The 22,185-nt window shown below is 41.7% G+C and overlaps 1 protein-coding gene across 1 annotated transcript in view; it reads right to left on the bottom strand.

Moving 5' to 3' along the window:
• The window catches only part of LOC126354018 (ATP-dependent translocase ABCB1-like), a 242,263-nt gene extending 222,796 nt beyond the window's left edge, over positions 1-19,467 (bottom strand). Inside the window, exon 1 of the mRNA XM_050003341.1 lies at positions 19,168-19,467. The gene's annotated coding sequence lies outside the window, so the exon portion shown is untranslated. The remainder of the gene's footprint in view (positions 1-19,167) is intronic.
• Positions 19,468-22,185: the final 2,718 nt, after the last annotated feature.

Genomic DNA, 22,185 nt, shown 5'->3' with positions numbered 1-22,185 from the left:
TTCTCCTGCTGTTCATGTCAACCTGCACTGCAATGGGAATTCCACTGTTAAACACATAGGAGAGAGCGGATAGATGGAAAATGTCCACTCTAGGTCTCTGTTACGGGGGAGGAGGTGAAATGACTTGTCCGATAACGTGATAGAAGAAATTAGAGTCGACATGGAAAAGATAAGTGATCCAGGATTAGTGCTAGAATTTGAATTATCTTTGGAAGGCTTGATATAAGGCGGAAGAGATAGATAACATTACATAGAAATTTTTAGAATCTTGAGTTTATGTGTAGAATGTTTGAGACTGGCAGCATACCCTGCGATTTTCGGAAATATATCATCTGTTTTACTCCCAAGGTAGCAAGCGCAGATACGTGCGAGAACTATCGCACAAACATCTTAACAGCACATAAATCCAAGTTGCCGGCAAGAATAATGTACAGAAGAATGAAGGATCAGTTCGATGGCGATCAGTTCGTTCTTATAGAAAGTAAAGGCGCTTGGGCGCCAGTTCTAACGTTGCACTTGATAATGGAAGCAAGAGTGAAGAAAAATCGAGAATCATTCATAGGATTTCTCGACCTGCAAAAAGCGTTGGACAATGTAAAGTGCTGCAAGGTGTTGAAATTTCTGAGGGAAGTAGGAGTAAACTACAGGAAAAGACGAGTAATAAACAATATCTGCAAGAACCAAGAAGGAAAAGGAACCAAGAACGAAGTGCTCGGATTAAAATGTGAGTGCGAGAGGGCTGCAGTCCCCACCCATACTGGTCCACCTTTAATTCGAAGGAGCAGTGATGGAAATAAAAGAACGGTTGAAGAGTGGGACTAAAATTCGGGCTGAAAGTATATCAATGATAAGGTACACAGGTGAAATTACTATCCTCAGTGAAGATGAATTAACCAGACGGAACAACAAGAGAGGAAGACCAAGAAAAAAGTGGTCGGATTAAAATGTGTGTAAGACAGGAACGCAGTCCTCGCCTCTGCTGTTCACTCTGAACATCAAAGAAGCAGTGACGGAAATAAAAGAATGGTTAAACAGTGGGATTAAAATTCAGGGTGAAAGGATATCAGTGACAAGAGTTGCTGGTGAAATTGCTATCCTTAATAAAGGTGAATTAGAATTACAATATCTGTTGAATGGAACGAAGAGTCTATTGAATGGAGAATATGGAATAAAAGTAAGACGAAGAAAGCCGAAAGTAATGAGATATAGCAAAAATGGGAACAGCTAGAAACTTGACATCAGAATTGCTGATAGCAAAGTAGTGAGAATGAACATTTGGAGCACAGCATTTGATGGTGATTATGATGGACTGTGGAAAAACCTGAACAGATGGAAATCGAAGCGGTTGAGATGTAGTGCCACAGAATACGGTTGAAATCAAGTGGGCTGATAAGGTATGGAATGAGTTTCTCCTCAGAATCTGATAAGGAAGAAACACATAGAAAACACCGGAAAAAAGAAGGGACAGGAGTTTAGTACATATGTTAAGACGTCAGCTCCCATGGTGCTAGACGGAGCTGTGGTGCCTATAACTGTAAAGGAAGACAGAAATTGGAAAACACCCAGCAAATAAGTGAAGTAGTTGGCCGCAAGAGCTACCCTGAGCTCAAAACCTTGGCGCAAGAGAAGAAATTGTGTCAGGCTGCGTTAAGCCATTCAGAACACGGAAAAAAGAAAAGAAAAGATGCTTCTTCACAGAAAATTCCGCGATAAACTGAGTTAATGCCACGCCGAGCACGTTCGATATAAATGGAGATGGATTGTACACTTTGAAAATCCATGAACATGTTTACGAAGGACTGGGGATGACTGAAAGTGCTGAAATTTATATTGAACTAAATATAATCAATAGAAAACAGATTTCTTTCAGAATAAACTGTTATGCGGACAGAAATTTCATGATCAGTGCATTGTTCTTACATCGTTGACGAAAATGTTTTGAACAGTTGCCCTGTCCGTTAATTGTAATTCGCCTTTACTAGAGATAACAATTTCGCCAGCACATGTAATTATTGATAACTTTTCAGCTTGAATTTTATTTCCACTGTTTAGCCGCACTTTTAATTCCATAACTGCTTCCTCGATGGTTGTCAGAATGAATATTGCAGGTGTTTACCAGACGTGTGCGCTGTTCTAAAATATCCAGTCTAATAATTGCTGTGTGTTGGCCCAGAACTCGAACCCGAGTCCTTGCCTTTTGTGCCAAAATCTTTAACCGACTGAACAACGCGACCCATTGTCACAGCTTTTTGCTGACGAAAGGTTTTGCGCGATTCTATCGAGGTCGACAAAGCAAATTACGCTGTGTACTAGAATAGCTATGATGTTATTAATTCCGTAGGAATGACCAAAACTGAATGGCAGAAATATTTCGTGACAATGCGTACCACAACGCTCCTTTGTGGCAGAGAAAGGGGAGATAAGAAAGGTATGGTGCCCTTACGGAGATTGCAAGGTCTTCTTGGAATAGCAGCATAGTCGAACGTCAAAAGATAACAAAGACAACAGCAGAGGGACGCCAGCTGGGGACAACTCAGATTAGATTACTTCTGAGAATCCAGCTAACGGTGGCGGGGCTCTTCTAACCGTTACTGCTACTAGAAGATAACAAGACGTCATGGACGACAGTTAACGAAGCGGCACAGTAACTATGACACCGGCCTCGTGTGTAGAGGGTTTGAAGCTTAAATTACCGTCTGAGTATTCTCACTTTTGTTTGTTGTGCATTCCCTTAATTCATCATCACATTAAAACCAGGAATTGGTCATCCACAAATGTGTTAAACCCTTCACCAGACTGTTTCGAGCAATACAGTCTTAAGTCATATGCACTGACGTTCATCCTGCAACTTTATAATGCCATTTACCCACCCATCTAAGAGGCCAACTCCTGTATCTTGTCTCTTGGAGTTATGAAAAGAACTTACGTAGTTCATCCATTTGCTTTGATGCAAATCCCGTCCACTTTGACAGATTTTATCCCGTCCATTTTAACAAATTTTTAATTAAAAAAAATCGTCTTCTACTATAGCTTGCTAACTGATCAATTTCTTTCTTTTCGTTTAGAAATTTGTGACATGCTCTACTATTGTCTGATGAGCAATCTTCAATTTCTGAAAGGTTTTCACATTAAAATTTAGTGTCTAACCGTCACACCTCAAAACTGCTCATACAGGCTGATCGATGATAACTTTCCTTTTGAAGCGCAATGAAATCTCATTACAAAAAAGAACCCTATACAGTTTATCAAAACGTTCCCGGCCACTTTTAGTACTCTGTTTATTTTGGTATTGGTCACCTAGTTGTTGCCTTCAACTCTACTAAAACACAAAAACCTAACAACTGGTTCCATTAATTAGTTGTTAATCTGTGGTATTTTCATTTTGGTATCATGACTACACATCATATCAGTCTTAATATTATCGATTTTCACTGCGTAATTTTAAACTTACTCCGTTGTTGAAGAAGAAGTGCAATCTCATTTGCAGAATGAATATAATTAAGTACTTTCGGCTAATTCGTGTTCTTACTCATAGTGTATGAGTTGGTACTTTTGACGTATTCCAGTGTAAGCTAGCACAGGGTGAATCAATCGCTGTCTCCAAAGGGCTGTTAGTAAAGGTTTTGCTGAAACCGAGTAAAAATATTTCTCAGTCGTAGACAAAGTGGTAAGTCATGCTCTTTGCTCTGTTCTATAACTTAACTCACGACTCACAAATGGTCCATTGTGGAATACTTACTGCTGAAGTCAGATTCTTCCTTTGCTTGATTAAAAGCAAATGTTCCTTCTAAGCTGTTAGTAATATTTATAGGAAATTTCTAGTGCATTTATTGTTTTGTACTTCTCATTTCTTGCCAAACATATTATTTACAGCGTTCTTCCTGTTTTGAGAATTGTCCTCCACAGACTGTGTCTGAATAATTTTGCATTTTTCTTTTGTGCAACTTTTACTCCAACTTTAGACATTTTAGAGGAATACAATAATCTCTGAGAACCCATTTCAAGTACTTGTATATGTTGTTTTTCTTGTGGTCTCCAGTGTGAAGACTGGTGTGACACTGCTCCTCACGCTGTTCTGTCCGGTGCAAGCCTCTTTCTCGCTGCGTGGCTAGTGTACAATAAATCCACTTGAAACTACACATGGGAATCAAGCATTGCTCTCCCTTTGTACTTTTTACTTCCACACTTCCCTCCACTACAAAATTCAGTACTCCTTGATGCCTTATGACATGTCCAATGAACCTAATCCTGCTTTTAGTCAAGTTGTCACAGAGCTCTTTTCTTCCTGGTTCGTTTCAGTACCACTTGATCACTTATCAGATGAAATCACGTAATCGTCAGCAGTCTTTTGTAACTCTTTCCATAACTTTGTACTCGACAACTGAATATTTTACCTAGAGGATTGTGAACCTAGTGAAAAAAATGGCTCTGTGCACTATGGGACTTAACATCTGACGTCATCAGTCCCCTAGAACTTGTTGTTGATGTGGTCTTCAATCCTGAGACTGGTTTGATGCAGCTCTCCATGCTACTCTATCTTGTGCAAGCTTCTTCATCTCCCAGTACCTACTGCAACCTACATCCTTCTGAATCTGCTTAGTGTATTCATCTCTTGGTCCCCCTCTACGATTTTTACCCTCCACGCTGCCCTCCAATACTAAATTGGTGATCCCTTGATGCCTCAGAACATGTCCTACCAACCGATTCCTTCTTCTGGTCAAGTTGTGCCACAAACTTCTCTTCTCCCCAATCCTGCTCAATACTTCCTCATTAGTTATGTGATCTACCCATCTAACCTTCAGCATTCTTTTGTAGCACCACATTTCGAAAACTTCTATTCTCTTCTTGTCCAAACTATTTATCGTCCATATTTCACTTCCATACATGGCTACACTCCATACAAATACTTTCAGAAATGACTTCCTGACACTTAAATCTATACTCGATGTTAACAAATTTCTCTTCTTCAAAAACGCTTTCCTTTCCATTGCCAGTCTACATTTTATATCTTCTCTACTTCGACCATCATCACTTATTTTGCTCCCCAAATAGCAAAACTCCTTTACTACTTTAAGTGTCTCATTTCCTAATCTAATTCCCTCAGCATCACGCGACTTAATTCGAATACATTCCATTACCTCGTTTTGCTTTTGTTGATGTTCATCTTATATCCTCCTTTCAAGACACTATCCATTCCGTTCAACTGCTCTTCCAAGTCCTTTGCTGTCTCTGACAGAATTACAATGTCATCGGCGATCCTCAACATTTTGATTTCTTCTCCATGGATTTTAATACCTACTCCGAATTTTTCTTTTGTTTCCTTCACTGTTTGCGCAATATACAAATTGAATAACATCGGGGAGAGACTACAACCCTGTCTCACTCCCAACCACTGCTTCCCTTTCATGTCCCTCGACTCTTATAACTGCCATCTGGTTTCTGTACAAATTGTATATAGCCTTTCGCTCCCTGTATTTTACCCCTGTTACCTTCAGAATTTGAAAGAGAGTATTCCAATCAACATTGTCAAAAGCTTTCTCTAAGTCTACAAATGCTAGAAACGTAGGTTTGCCCTTCCTTAATCTAGCTTCTAAGATAAGTCGTAAGGTCAGTATTGCCTCACGTGTTCCAACATTTCGACGGAATCCAAACTGATCTTCCCCGAGGTGAGCTTCTACTAGTTTTTCCATTCGTCTGTAAAGAATTCGCGTTAGTATTTTGCAGCTGTGACTTATTAAGATAGTTCGGTAATTTTCACATCTGTAAACACTTTCTTTGGGATTGGAATTATTATATTCTTCTTGAAGTCTGAGGGTATTTCGCCTGTCTCATACATCTTGCTCACCAGATGGTAGAGTTTTGTCAGGACTGGCTCTCCCAAGGCCGTCAGTAGTTCCAATGAAATGTTGTCTACTCCGAGGGCCTTGTTTCGACTCAGGTCTTTCAGTGCTCTGTCAAACTCTTCACGCAGTATCGTATCTCCCATTTCATCTTCATCTACATCCTCTTCCATTTCCATAATATTGTCCTCAAGTACATGGGCTTTGTATAGACCCTCTATATACTCCTTCCACCTTTCTGCTTTCCCTTCTTTGCTTAGAACTGGGTTTCCATCTGAGCCCTTGATGTTCATACAAGTGGTTCTCTTAACTTCAAAAGTCTCTTTAATTTTCCTGTAGGCAGTATCTACCTTACCCATAGTGAGATAAGCCTCTACATCTTTACATTTGTCCTCTAGCCATCCCTGCTTAGCCATTTTGCACTTCCTGTCGATCTCATTTTTGAGACGTCTGTATTCCTTTTTGCCTGCTTCATTTACTGCATTTTTATATTTTCTCCTTTCATCAATTAAATTCAATATTTCTTCTGTTCCACAAAGATTTCTACTAGCCTTCGTCTTTTTACCTACTTGATCCTCTGCTGCCTTCACTTCTTCATCCCTCAAAACTACCCATTCTTCTTTCACCGTATTTCTTTCCCCCATTCCTGTCAATTGCTCCCTTATGCTCTCCCTGAAACTCTGTACAACCTCTGGTTCTTTTAGTTTATCCAGATCCCATCTCCTTAAATTCCCACCTTTTTGCAGTTTCTTTAGTTTTAATCTACAGGTCATAACCAATAGATTGTGGTCAGAGTCCACATCTGCCCCTGGAAATGTCTTACAATTTTAAACCTGCTTCCTAAATCTCTGTCTTACCATTATATAATCTATCTGAAACCCTAGAACTTAGAACTACTTAAACCTAACTAACCTAAGGACATCACACACATCCATGCCGAGGCAGGATTCGAACCTGCGACCGTAGCCGTCGCGCGATTCCAGGCTGAAGCGCCTAGAACCGCTCGGCCACATTGGCTGGCTGCCTAGGTAAACAATTTTTTTTTGGGTACTTAAGTGGAGCGACTGCTTCTACAATCACACGAAGGAATGAGCACTAGAGACAGTCATAAGCAGCTTCCACCGATTTCTACAGTTCTTTTTGTTGTGACCTACAAAGTTCTGTTTTACGCCGAATTTTAGGGTGAGTAAAATGTATTTTTATGATTATTGATATAGTATGTAGACAGTTAATACAATCTTCGATGGTAGTACACCATCTTGTACCTTGAAACACATGGTCTTTTACCATGGAATACGTGATACTTGCGGAAGAAGTAAGTTTATTCAATGCCTTAAATATTTTACTTGTCTCAAAAAGGAAGCCGGCCGTTATCGCCGAGCGGTTCTAGGCGCTTCAGTCCGGAACCGCGCTGCTGCTACGGTCGCAGGTTCGAATCCTGCCTCGGGCATGGATGTGTGTGATGTCCTTAGGTTAGTTAGGTTTAAGTAGTTCTAAGTTCTAGGGCACTGATGACCTCAAACGTTAAGTTCCATAGTGCTTAGAGCCACTTGAACCAAAAAGGGAAATTTGTTTTAGTTTATAATAGCTTCTACATTATGTGATCAAAAGTATCCCGACGCCCCCAAAAACATACGTTTTTCATATTAGACGCATTGTACTGCCATTTACTGGCAGGTACGCCATAACAGCGACCTCAGTAGTCATTAGACATCGTGAGAAAGCAGAACGTGGGGCTCCAGAGAACTCACAGGTCTGGAACTTCGTCAGGTGATTGGGTGTCACTTGGATCGTACGTCTGTACTCGAGATTTCCACACTCCTAAAAATCCTTAGGTCCACTATTTCCTATGTGAAAGTGAAGTTGAAGCCACTGGAAGTACTGTAACAGTTAGGCGGGAGGTGAAAAAACTTTGATTTCATGGTCAAGCGGCTGCTCATAAGCCACACATCACGCCGGTTAATGCCAAACGACGCATCGCTTCGCGTAAAGGCAGTAAACATTGGACGAATGAACAGTGGAAAAACGTTGTGTGGAGTGACGAAACACGCTACACAATGTGACGATCCGATGGCAGGGTGTGGGTATGGCGAATGCATGCTGAACGTCATCGGCCAACGTGAGTGCCAACAGTAAAATTCGGAGGCGGTGGTGTGGTCGTCTTTCTCGTGGGGAGTTCTTGCAACTCTTGTTGTTTTGCGCGGCTCTATCACAGTGCAGCCCTACACTGATGTTTTGAGGACCTTCTTGCTTCCCACTGTTGAAGAACAATTCGGGGATGGTGATTGCATCTTTCAACTCGATCGAGCACCTGTTCAAATGCACGGCCTGTGGCGGAGTGGCTAGACGACAATAGCATCCCTGTAATGGACTGGCCTGCACGGGCCTGACCTGAATCTTATAGAACACCTTTAAGATGCTTTGGAACGCAGACTTCGTGCCAGGTCTTACCAACCGATATCGATGCCTCTCCTCAGTGCAGCACTCTGCGAAGAACGGTCTGCCATTCCCCAAGAAACCTTCCAGCACCTGACTGAACGTATGTTTGCGGGAGTGGAAGCTGTCATCTATGCTAATGGTGGGCAAACACGGTATTGAATTCCCACAATACCGATGGAGGGCGCCGCGAACTTGTAAGTAATTTTTAGCAAGGTGTCCGGATACCTTTGATGACATAGTGTTTTTATAAATGTATTTAATCTCTGTTTCACATAATACTTGTGCTTAGTTCTATTTCACTAACTGATTTGGGGGACTGATGACCTTAGCTGTTTAGCCCCCCTTAAACATCCCAACAACCACCACCACTAACTGATTACTGGTGTAAAGTAGAGTAATAATGTAACAGATAGACTGTTAAATACTGCAATGCCAAGATTTTGTCGAGTGCAGTGTTTTTAAATTTTTATCGAACGTTTGTCGCTAGGTACATGCCATGTTGTACCTAGGAACATACTTTCATATTTGGAAAAACCTTCATTTTCTGGAGCAATTTTTGTAACTTTACAGAAAAACGCAGTACTTAAAATGTGCATGTCATAATTTAAAAATGGTATCAGAAAATATATTTAAGTTCGATTACCGGGCTGTCAAGAGGCGACAGTCTGAAAAGAGGCCTCTCCCCCACTGCGTATCGTCTGAGTTTCACTTCAGCACACGTCTACAGTGAAGGAACTCCTTTTAGTAAAGGCTTTATGACTAAAATTTATGATGAAACGGAAACCCTGGCATCGGCTTCAATCAGACCCTGAAATGAATTCAATGGCGAGACGTGACCTTTCTTTTATTAATGTATTTGTTTGTTTGCTACTAATCGTTGGCACACCTGAATTTAGTTGCAATTCCATTAACACTATAACACTTTCTTAATCAGGCTACCAATATGTAATAGCTTAATTCCATCTCCAAGAGAGTGTCATCAAAATAACGCCCAATGAAAATTGATGTAGGAACGCCCTCCTGGCGAAACAAAACAAAACAAAATGGCGACCTCATACTGCTTCGGCTATCAGGGCACGTCTCTAGTCCGGTCCACATTCCCAGCTTGTCGCACACTACATACGTAGCGCCACTTGTCCACAGTATTTTTTGCTCACAGCCTAACGCTGATCTCGCAAGAATTCAGAAGAAGAGTCCATCTGCACAGAAATGAACTTGAATGGCCGTGAAGGCGTATATAATAGGTTGGTGAGTAAGTTCGTAGCATTTTTCCGTGGTTTTAATAAAAAAAAGTATCTACATATAACAGAGACTTAGGCATCGACAGCATAATCTCCTTCACTATTTACAACACTCTGCCAACGATGGGGTAACTTTCTTTCAATTCTGCGACTATAGACATCACGTGGTTGTGACGCGAAGAACTCGTCCAGGCATGTTCGCAACGCATTTTTATCTGGAAAGCAACTTCCTTTGAAGTAGTTTGATAGAGAGCAGAATAAGTGAAAATCTGATGGTGCAGAATGAGATGAAAATGTTGTGTGCGGAATGACTACCCAAACCAACTCCTGTATACTGCTTTTGTCAGTCCAGCAGAATGCGGGCGGGCGTAATCGTGGAGTAGAATGACTTCACGCAGTCTTCCTGGCTGTTGTTCTTGAACTACATCTGGAAGACTTGTTAGCTGTTGATAACAAATGTCAGCAGTGGTGGTTACACCACGGGGAAGCAATTTGTAGTACATCACACCATCGCTGTTCCTCCGTAAGCATAACATTATCCTTTGTGGATGCATGCAGGTCTTTGTACGGAGAGTTGTTGCTTTGTTTGGGACCAGCCATTCCCTCATTTTCTTCATGTTTTCATAATGGCACCATTTCTTGTCACCAGTTACGATATTGAGTAGGAATGGTCGGTGTTGTTCTTGGGTCAATTGATGACGAGCTAGCAGAGATACACATATGGCCATTCACTCATTTTTACGATTTTGCCGTTGAGCATCCGGTACCAATGCACCCGATTTTGGAACCTTCCTCATTGAAAGCAAAAGTTGTACGAAGATGGAATATTCACAGTTCATCATATCGGCGAGTTCTCGAGAACACTGGCGTGGATCCTTGTGGGTTAATGCGTTTAAAGGAACTTCATCAAACCGCGAAGGTCTTCTTGAACGTGGAGAGGCACTAATGTCAAAACGATTCTCCTTAAAAGGAAAAAAAAATTCTTGCAGTGTTATGTGCAATGGCATTCTTCCCATACACGGTGCAAATGTTTAGGGGTGCCTCCGCTGTCGTCACTGCTCTATTGAAAAACAGAAGAATACGTCGGAAATGTTCCGTCTTCTCTACATGGTACTCCATTTTATAGTGACCACAGCTCCACTCGCTATATCCAGATAATAAAATGACAATATCTAAGCTCAAATAGCAACAATGAACTAGAAATAAATGGCATTCGGTAAATAAACTTAAAACAACTACAATACCAACATGCAAAACAATACCCCTACGAACTTGTGCACCATCCTAATAGTTTTATACATGCGGTGTCTGTTATTTCGGACATGTTGGAAAGAACAGACACCACATATAAAATAACTTAAACTTGTGTTCTAGATTGAAATATTTATCGATTTCAGAATATCTTTTCTTGCTGTCGGTGGCCTTTATTTTATATCCGGACATCGTCAGTTACTTAGCTGCGAAATAATTTTAATCTTCCCTTTCATAATGCGATTCTCTCAGTATCAATATATTTAATTTCATTACGCTTCATTACCATTGTTTTTGTTTTGTTGATGTTCATACTCTAGCCTCCTTTCAAGACACTGTTTATTCTGTGCAATTGAGGTTCAAAGTTCGTTGACACCTCTGTCAGGATTATAATGTCATCGGCATACCATAAAGTTTGTGCTTCTTGTCCCTGATCTTTAATTCTCCACAATCGTTAAACAAACTTCGGTTGCTTGTACAATTTTGTCTCTTTTGTTAGGTGCTGTGACATCTGCCGTACTGGCCGATGAAAGGTGGCATCTACTTTTCTTAACTTTATTCATATTTTTACTATTTTCAATAAATTCGTCCAAAACAGTTTCGTAATGTACAGTTTCGTCTATTTAAAGTCATTTCTGTCTATATTTCTGTAATCCAGCATATTCTGTATGGTTGCAACTGCCGTTTTCTTGAAACACTCCTTCCTAATAGATGCCTCGTGGAATTTTGTTTTTCTGTTAATGTATGATGTCTGTAATTAACCCTAGCATAGGTAAAACAGTTTTTTTTTTAGTTTTCGTCTTACTTTTAATGGAAATGACGTACTGAGGCACTCTAATGTGGTAGTCTTGTTGTGTGAAACCGGCCCTACGATAGTCATCAATTAAAGCACGGAAAAGACATTTTGGCGAATGTTCACCTCAGAATTCTACATTCAATATCTGGGAGATGCACTAAAGTCCTAACCAGGAGCAAAAACCGCTGTATTGTTAGAAATAAAAAAGATTAAGGCGAAACTATTGAACAACAAAAAATCATGTTATGACACCTCTAAGTTCTTTTGACGAGAAAAATGCATTGAAATACCACCTAGAGAAACAAGCAACGACAGGGGAAAATCTCCGAGCCACGCAAACCGAATGGGGATCGAACCGAGACACATCATGACGTTAAATATGAAATGCAGCAATACCTAACAGAACTCTTCCAGAGGAAAATCTTTGAGAAGAACGTGACTGCTATCCTCATGTGCGACGTGCCACGGATCTTTACGAGAACTGACAGACTCCAATTCTACGAACGTTTCAGTGTGGTGACTAAAGACGAATGCATGTCGATCACCCTGAACTGACAGTCTACCAGTGGAATTATACCTAGAATTCTCAGACCTCCTGAAAGGTATCTTTATACAGATCATTTTCCGAAACTGGAAATGGATCGTATGACCTACCACAATGTCCCGTAGATATAATTGTCCTAATCTCAAAAAGTCAAGAGAAACATCAAGTCGTAGATTTAAGGCCCGTCACACGTCAAAATTGAGACTAAAAAACCATACCCCGATGCTTTGACGGACGCTCTAGACAGCCCCGAATAAAGTTATTTGTATGAGTCAAACTTGTACCGTGCCAGGAAAATCAGTACTCGACGCAGACTGCACTCGATATGCAGCATCTACCGACACTCCCACAGCATTGACATCCAGAGATATTACAGGACGGCATACGACAGAATCAGATATTAAAGCCTCATGACAGTCATCGACATTTTTGGATTTGAGAATAAATTTAGGACTCCAATCTTCAATGTGCTGACAATTTCCAGTTCTGGAGTGATATTCAATGGAGAAGCAAAAGGTATATTTCCTACCAAGTGTTCAGTAAGACAGCGAAAGCCATTATCTTTGGCACTATTCGTCATTTTGCACAACCCATTACTACGCAGTATCGTCTTACTGCCCGCGTCTGACAGCAGGAAAACCATGCACAGTTTGTAAGATTACGCAGATGTTTTATGGATACTTATTACAGATGTCCAAGACTTGGACAACTTAAAGCAAGTTTTAAACCTGCACAAAAGAGCAACGCATGCGATGATAAACCTTACGAAAAATGTGCTCATACCTACAGGGAGAAACACAAGACACTTACAGAAGCCTTGGTACACAACAAAAGAGAAACATAAAACCTGGAGTACACGTCCAAGTCATTGTTCAACAAATCAGAGCTTACAGCTGGCGAACAAACCTATGTTCTAGCAGAGCATTAACTAAAGCAAACGGAACAAAAAATCTATCATTGACAGAGAAGATAACGTTGATGAATATATTTTTGCTCTGAAAATCTTGCAACCTGGCCAAAATTTGTAAACCCGCGAAAATACTGGGACGAGCTACAACAGAAGTAGTATACTGGCTACTCTGTGTGAAGACCAACTTAAGATCGCTTACACTATACGAACAATGAAGATAGAAGAAAGAGCCTTCAGTCTGATAGAGACAATGTGGGCCGATAAACGGGACATCCGAAATGACAGAAACCAATCTGGCCAGTCCGACGGCGTTCATGTTCGACTTGTACAGATCAGAGTTCGCAACAGTGTCGTGGACCACCCAAAGATTCCATTTGCTCTCTGCTATATGCGACAGTACTGCATGCAGCAAAGCAGCACATCACAAAACGTTTTCAGTCCCAGAGAAAAGATAGCAAAGAAACTACATGATGCCTGCCAGAGGCAACTAGCATCAAAAATGCCATTGAGTAAAAATTTCCGTAGTACTGGTGAAACGTCATGTGGCAAAACGTCTCAGCGCGTTTTTTATCACCAAAAGTCGGCAGCACGTGGTACATGGTTGGTAGCCGCCACCGGCCGCTGTGGACGAGCGGTTCTAGGCGCTTCAGTCCGGAACCGCGCTGCTGCTACGGTCGCAAATTCGAACCCTCCCTCGGGCATGGATGTGTGTTACGTCCTTAGGCTAGTTAGGTTTAAGTAGTTCTAAGTCTAGGGGACTGATGGCCTCCGATGTTAAGTCCCATAGTGCTCAGAGCCATTTGAACCATTTTGCTAGCCGTGCGGGATTAGCCGCGCGGTCTTAGGCGCTGCAGTCATGGACTGTGCTCCTGCTCCCGGCGGAAGTTCGAGTCCTCCCTCGGACATGGGTGTGTGTGTTTGTCCTTAGGATAATTTAGGTTTTAAGTAGTGTGCAAAGTTAGGGGCTGATGACCTTAGCAGTTAAGTCCCATAAGATTTCACACACACACAGACACACACACACACACACACACACACACACACACACACACACACACACGTGATTGCTAAGAGGACGGTACCGACCAACGAAAAACTGGCAGACACACACCTGATCTGGAGCGACTTGTGCTAAACCCACAATGAATTAGACGCTCTGCAACATAGGATTTTTTGTCGAGTGGTGGCAGACGTCTAGCAGACTGGTGAACAAACACTCAGTCTGATCAACAGAACCGCAGACTGGTGAACAAACACTCAATCTGATGAACAGAACCGCAGACTGGTGATCAACAGAATCGCGCCGAACCATTCCGACGCTGGCGTCAGGCATCAGGCCATTCCATCCATGCAAGAGATCATCCATCGCATGGGTACTCGCACGCACAGCGGGCTCCATTCTCCTCGTGCGACGCACTGAGAAATTGATGTTTCTAACTTATCTATGGGACCAGCATGATAAAACAAATGAAATACCAAAATATACTCTTTTCATTACGCACAATCCTTAAAAAAAACTGTGGTGAATGTCAGCCTCCCACCAACAACAACAGCAGCATCAAGACGCAGTAACATAACGCTCCGAGGTCGGAGAAGGGAGAGAGCCACTGCAGCCGGACGAACGAGACATTCCTCTAAACGGGGTCGGCCTCCTAAAAACACCCAGCTGCAATAAACCCCAACTGCCGATTATACGAATAGACAAGGATAATGAATATAGAAACTTGAAAGGTTTTTATTTAATTATTCTTCTCAGAACTATTACTGTTATCAGTACTTGATTTGATAAAAAAAAGAGATCCTGGTGCTGCGACTTTGTGGGGTTTTCTAAAATTTAGATTCTTAAAAGGTTATCTTAGCCCTTTACTAAACATTTCCAAAGTGTGCATACAACGTCTGTTTTACAACGCCTCAAGCACATAAAAAATTTCCTTGTACCACATCTCAAAATCTGTAGGTCTCATTTTTTTTCGTCAAAGTTAGCGACGGATACCGTGACAAATCAAGCACTGACTGTTGTTATTATGATTATTATCTTTACAATGTCAAGTGTCCAATTATTTCCCATTTAAAATAATGGAGTGACTGTGCAAGTTCATGAAATAATAATAAAAGGTTCTTAAAAATGCTCTGTTAAGGTCTGTAAATATCTGTTTAGAATGCGCCGTCATTCATCATGTTGGTTTCAGTTGCTTTAATTTGTGTTCCAATTACTGCAGCAGCATTCCTTACTGAACGTAGATACTTGTGGATGTTTACAGGCCCATCAGAAAAATATAGATCACTGACGCAATACTTGAATAAACTGCATCACACTTGAGGGATCAAGGTAGTTGCTTTTCCTCTCTCCTACCTGGTGTTGATTTTCAACTGACCCGTAGTGCATACTGCAAACAATTCCTTATTTGTGCACGCTGATTTGTACGTAAACAAAATTTTTCATAGAAACGCCGCTTCACATTGCGGTTTTAGTAGACATCGTACAGAAAAAATGTGAACAATTTTAAAAGTCTATACCATGAAGCTGTGGAGGGAGTGAAATGTCCAAAAAGTAAAATGTGTTTGAAAGTAGTATTGACAGAATATTCCCTTGGCTGATCTCACTCGCACATTCAAGCTCATAGCGACTCGTGGATGTTTATTTTAATCAGTCTTGTCACTGGTTTGATGCGGCCACAACGAATTCCTCTACTGTACCAACCTCTGCATCTCAGAGCAAGCTCTTGCCTGAAATATTCAATTATATGTTGCATGAATTCGAATCTCTGTCTTCCTCTGCAGTTCTTACCCGCTACAGCCCTCTAGTACCATGGAATCTATTCCCAAAAATCTTAACTCATGTCCTATCGTCCTGTCCTTCTCTTTTTCAGTGTTTTCCACATTATCCGTTCTTCACCGATTCTGCGGAGAACTTCCTCAGCCTTTAATTATCAGTCCACCTAATTTTTAACATTTGTCTGCAGCACTTCACCTCAAACGCTTCGATTCTATTCTGTTCCAATTTTTTCGCAGTCCATGATTCATTACCATACATTGCTGTTCTCCAAGCGAACATTCTCAGAAATTTCTTCCTCAAATTAAGGCCAGTTTCATAAACTCGTCTTGGCAGGGAATGCATTTCTCACCTGTGTTAGTTTGCTTGTTGTGTCCTCCTTGTTTCATTTGTCATGGATTATTTTGGTGCTAAGGTGTCAGAATACCTTAACTTCCTCTGTTTGATGATCATCAATTCTGATATTAACCTTCTCGATAATCTCATTTCTGCTGTTGCTCATTACTTACCTCATACTTCGGTTGACTCCGTATTGTGTAATAATTAGACAGCTAATTCCACCGAACAAATTCTGTAATTCTTCTTTATTTCCTCAGCGAATCTTACCACTGATATCTTTTCAAGCTTAATTTTAATCCGATACTTGAGCCTTTCTTTCATTTCCATCACTGCTCCTCCTCTGTACAGATTAAACTGTAGGGTCGAATGACTGCATTCCTGTCTTACACGCATTTTAATGCGAGTACTTCACTCTTGGTCTTGCAGTCTCATTGTCTCTCTTGATTCTCGTATATTACCATCTTTCCCTATAGTTTTCTCCTACCTTTGTCAGAATTTCGCACATATTGCACCTCTTGACATTGTGAAACACTGTTTGTGGGTAGACGAGTCTTATTACCGTTTCTTGATTTTTCTTCAGTCTTGCTTTGGTTATCAGATGCAACGTTAAGATCTGTCTCTAGTGCCCTTACCTCTCCTAAAGACAACCTGATCATCATCTCACAGATTCTCAGTTTTCTTTTTTATTCTTCTGTATATTATTCTTTCTAGCAAATTGAATGCATGAGCTCTTAGATCATACGTTATTTCTGGTACCTATCAGCCCTCTTCGTTATTGTGTAGATGATATTTTCCCGAAAGTATGGTGGTATGTCGAGTCTCTCATAGATTCTACCCACCAACTGGATTAGCCCATTGCTCCCCAATTCCTTCAGTGAAATAAGAAATTCCGATGGAATATTATCTATCCCTTCTGGCTTATTTGATCTCAAGTCTTCCAACTCTTTTAAATTCTGACTCTAATATTGTATTACCTATCTCTTCCACATCAACTCCAGTTTCTTCTTCTATCACATATCCCAATTCATACCCCTCATATAAGTGTTAGGTGTACTTTGTTCACTTGTCGACTCTCTCCTTCAAACCCGCTTGTGGCCACCCAGATTTAGGTTTCTCATGATTTCGCTAAATCGCTTAAGGCTAATGCTAGGGTGGTTCCTTTGAAAAGGCAAGGCCATTTCCTTCTTCATCCTTCCCCAAACCGAGCTTGTGTTCCGTCTCTTAACCACCCTCTTGTCGACGGAAAGTTAAACACTAATCTCCTCCCTACCTCGTTCGCAGCTCGTGGTCGTGCGGTAGCGTTCTTCCTACCCACGCCCGGGTTCCCGTGTTCGATTCCCGGCGGGGCCAGGGATTTTCTCTGTCTCGTGATGACCGGGTGTTGTGTGCTGTTCTTAAGGTAGTTAGGATTAAGTAGTTCTAAGTTCTAGGGGACTGATGACCATAGATGTTAAGTCCCGTAGTGCTCAGAGCCATTTGAACCATTTTTCCTACCTCCCTCCTCCACTCTCTCCTCTGCGTTTAACAGTGGGATTCTCATTGATACCTTAATGCTGTATTTCAACAAACGTTGTTTTATTCTTCCATATGCTGGATCAGTCTTTACGTCGATCATTTGTCTTTCCGATTTCTTCACACATTTTCTGCAGCCATTTGCCTCGCCTTCCCTGAATTTCGCCTATTATTTCAGTCCTAAGTGATTTCTATTTGTGCATTCGTGCCTTTCCCTGAACTTTTTTATCTCCTTCTTTCGTCAATCAATATTTCTTCGCAGCTAACTTCCTTGCTCATGTTTTCCGATTTTATGTCTCACACTTCCAGCTTCTTGAAAAAAAAATATTTTTTTAAAAAGACACGTCATGAGATCCTGGCATGGCCAGGATACCTTCCAGCTTACGACTGCACTGAAACATAAACGGTTTAGTGACATCCTTTCTTCCCACTCTCGAATATGTAGCGGCAGTTTGTATAGTTATTCAAAGTTTATCCCTGACGTTAGCCGCATGCGGGCATTGAAATGAATCTTTGGAACAGATATTAGCTTGTGCTGGACCACGACTCGAGTCCGGATCTGCTGGTTTATGCAAGCGGTCGTCTTAACCGCCTCGGCCATCCGAGCACGCTTCCCATAGGACGCGAATTCCTAGTAAGACTGGATCTTTCATCAACGCACCATATATATGTGGTTCTAGCGGACAAATAGACACACGGACCAAACTTCAATTATGAGTCTGCTTACATTGGGTACAGTGGGACCTTTTATTTTTTAAGGCGTGACAGTGGATTGCGGCGCTACTAATTTTGTCACTATTCGAACAAGCAAGACACCCATTGTTGAAATCGAGTTTTGAAATTATTTTCAGCGTCACGGAAAAAGTTTATTGTGTCATTAAAAACTGGAAAGCTAGGTACTTTAATTCAGCAGTTATAAATGTTAAAACATGTCTTGATTACTTGAAACCATTCGCCAATTTTTTGATATGACTAGGTGGTAACCACATTCCTTCTGGGTATATTTAGCGTTGCCTGTCTTGGATACCTCGCATTTTATATGTTAGTGCAGGAAAGAACGCGGCCTCTTTAAGAGGTCAACATTCTAGAGATAGTGTCAGTGTTTCTGTAGTATCAATTTAGTATCTCTAAGGTAACGACTGAGAAACACTAGAAGATGTACTGAGATGTGCAGGGAGCCATCACTCTCCCTTTCCACTAGCGAGTGCCGGCCGGGGTGGCCGAGCGGTTCTAGGCGATACAGTCTGGAACCGCGTGACCGCTACAGTCGCAGGTTCGAATCCTGCCTCGGGCATGGATGTGTGTGATGTCCTTAGGTTAGTTAGGTTTAGGTAGTTCTAAGTTCTAGGGCAGTGATGACCTTAGAAGTTAAGTCCCATAGTGCTCAGAGCCATTTTTGAACCACTAGCGAGTCAGCCAGGAAGGGGAAGGACAGATAACGTTCGTAGGTTCTCTCTAACATGTGCAACACAGTGACGTGCTCAGTATTACTGCGCAGGAGAACGCTTAGCCAGCGACTCACCAGCCGTCGTGTGCAGCTCTCGGGAGCTTCTGTTCCAGTGCCGGCAGTTGGTGCGACTGAGCGGCGTACACTGTTCGGCCGTGAAAACCGTGAGGTGGGCGACCGCCTCTGGCATTCTGCGAATCGGCAGACGGAACTTCCTCGCCAGCCCGTCCGCACACAGCGGACCGCCGTCACGTTGTGTAATCTCGGCCGCTCGCCTGCTCTGAGCGCTGGCTGACTCATAAAGTGACGGTAACGCCATTTCCTGGAACGCGCCGGACTAGCGATGCGGGCGGCGGAAGGTGTTATGCAACTTAATGTAAGTTGATGTGCCACAACAGTGACGTTAGCACCGTCCGTGTGTCGAGTTCCTGACACACCTAGTCCCTCTTCCCGAGTCGACCGCTGATATTGCTGATAAAGCACACCCACGAGGCCGTCATTGTTATCTGTCTGCAGCTCTTATCTGTACAGAAAGGTCTGTAGCGCAAAACCATTCCTGCGCTACGTTGAGACCAGAGATCGATGTGTCAGCTAATGCAGTTTCCAGTAAGAATGATATCCAATCTCAGGCCACAATACAAGGTACTTAACGCTTACACTTCGAACACGTTTCGATACGTGAAACTTGTTACTGACTATTTTCATCTAGACATCTAGTCACATGGTGCTAATAAAAATCTGACCGTTGGCTTTTTGCAATCTTTTCATACAGCCTATGCTGGTTGCTTCTCCTAAGACTTGTCAGGAGCTGGTGTTTTCTGGTAGATATTTTTAGTTTGGTTTTTCCAGTGTGTTGAACGAGTCAGTCCTTTCCACGCCTGTAAGACAAGACAAGACAGATGACAAATCTGTAAGGTCTATGATTCGCATGAGATCTAATCATGGATCATCATTCGCTGAATACACGTGGCAGACAATCCTCTTCGTGAATGACGTGGGGTTACAGTGAGAGACAGCAGTCAAAATTTTTGAATTTAAGCAGTATTTCAGGGTGGCCACAAATTCGGCCCATGAGCCGTTCCCTGGCATTAGTGCCCTAGCGCTCAACCTGGCTGGCACCTTGGAATGGCAGTGCGGTCGCACTACATACGACATGGTTTTGTATTCATTTCTCAACGCAGATCAAAAACAAAATAAATTTTCAGTATTATTTAACTATATTTGTCGCTCTGAAGACATAAAACAGTTTTTTCTGATACAAACTGTCGATATGGGGACAGACGCAGACAATTTCAGACAATTTCAGAGATTTTCGTACTGAAGTTGCCATGTAATTTTGACTTATTTAGTTTAGTTAGTAATTTTCACTTAGTTTAATCAGTAGAGGACTTCCGGCTTAAGAAGTCACCCTAATTCTGCCAACGGCTTGTCAAAGAGGGCGGAAGAACGGACAGATTGTCGTTGGGGTGGGAAACTGCACCTAAAGGTGGAAAAATCAGCAATGATCAACGCCAGGTGGTGTAGAAGGCAATGGAAACCACTGCATTAAAGACACACAACCTGTATCCACAGCACATATGAGCAGTAATTGAAAAGTGTCATGATGATCTCTCCATTGGCAAAAGATTCCTGGATAGTCCCCCACTCCGATCTCCGGGAGGGGATTGCCAAGGGCAAGATGACCATGAGGAAAAGATTGAATAACCAGCGAAAGGTTAACATTCTACGAGTAGGGGCGTGGAATGTCAGAAGCTTGAACGTGGTACGAAAGCTAAAAAATATGAAGAGGGAAAGTCGAAGGCTCATTCTAGTTATAGTAGGGATCAGTGAGGGAAATGGAAAGAAGACAAGGATTTCTGTTCGGATGAGTATAGGGTAATATTAACAACAGCCGAAAATGGTATAACGGGAGTAGGATATCTTATGAACAGAAAGAGAGGGCAAAGAGTGCTTTATAGTGAACAGTTCAGTGATAGGGTTGTTCTTGTCAGAATCGACAACAAACGAACGCCAACAACGATAGTTCAGGTATACATGCCGATGTCGCAAGCTGAAGATGAAGAGACAGAGAAAGTATACGCGGATATCGAAAGGGTAATATGGTACATAAAAGGAGATGAAAAGCTAATAGTCATGGGGGACGGGAATGCAGTTGTAGGGGAAGGAATAGAAGGTTGCAAGAGAATATGGTCTTGGGAAAAGGAATGAGAGAGGAGAAAGACTAACTGAGTTCTCCACTAAATTTCATCTAGTAACAGCGAATACTCTGTTCAAGAACACAAGAGGAGGACGTACACTTGAAAAAGGCCGGGCGTTAGAGGAAGATTTCAGTTACATTAAATCATTATCAGAAAGAGGTTCCAAAATCACATACTGGATTGAAAGGCGCACCCAGGAGCAGATATAGACTCAGATCACAATTTAGCAGTGATGAAGAGTAGGCTGAGGTTTGAGGGATTACTCAGGAAGAATCAATACGCAAAAAAGTGGGATACAGAAGTACTAAGGAATTACGAGATACGGTTGAAGTTCTCTAAGACTGTAGATATTGCTATAACTAGTAATTCATTAGGCAGCACAGTTGAAGACGAATGGACATGCCTAAAATGAGTAATCACCGAAGCTGGAAAGAAAAACGTAGGTACAAAGAAGGTAACTGCGAAGAAACCATGGGTAAAAGAAAAAAATACTTCAGTTGATAGGAAATAAACAGAAAGTGCAGGGAAGCTAAGATGAAATGGCTGCATAAAAAATGTGAAGAAGTCGGAAAAGAAATGATTCAAATGTTCTAATGTGTGTGAATTTCTAAGGGACCGAACTGCTGAGGTCATTGGTCTCTAGACTTACACACTACTTAAATTAACTTATGCTAAGAACAACACACACACGCATGCCTGTGGGAGCACTCGAACCCCCGGCCTGAGAGGCCCAGCAATCCGTAACATGGCGCCACAGACCATGCAGGCACTACTCGCGGAAAGAAATGATAGTCGGAAAAATTGAGTCAGCTTATAGTTAGTCAAAACAACTTTCGATGAAATTAAGAGCAAGGGTGGTAATATGAGATGTGCAACGGGTATTGTAATGTTGAAT

The sequence above is a fragment of the Schistocerca gregaria genome, chromosome 3, assembly GCF_023897955.1.
Source record: "Schistocerca gregaria isolate iqSchGreg1 chromosome 3, iqSchGreg1.2, whole genome shotgun sequence".
Taxonomy (NCBI): domain Eukaryota; kingdom Metazoa; phylum Arthropoda; class Insecta; order Orthoptera; family Acrididae; genus Schistocerca; species Schistocerca gregaria.
This window is presented reverse-complemented; position numbering and strand designations above follow the sequence as displayed.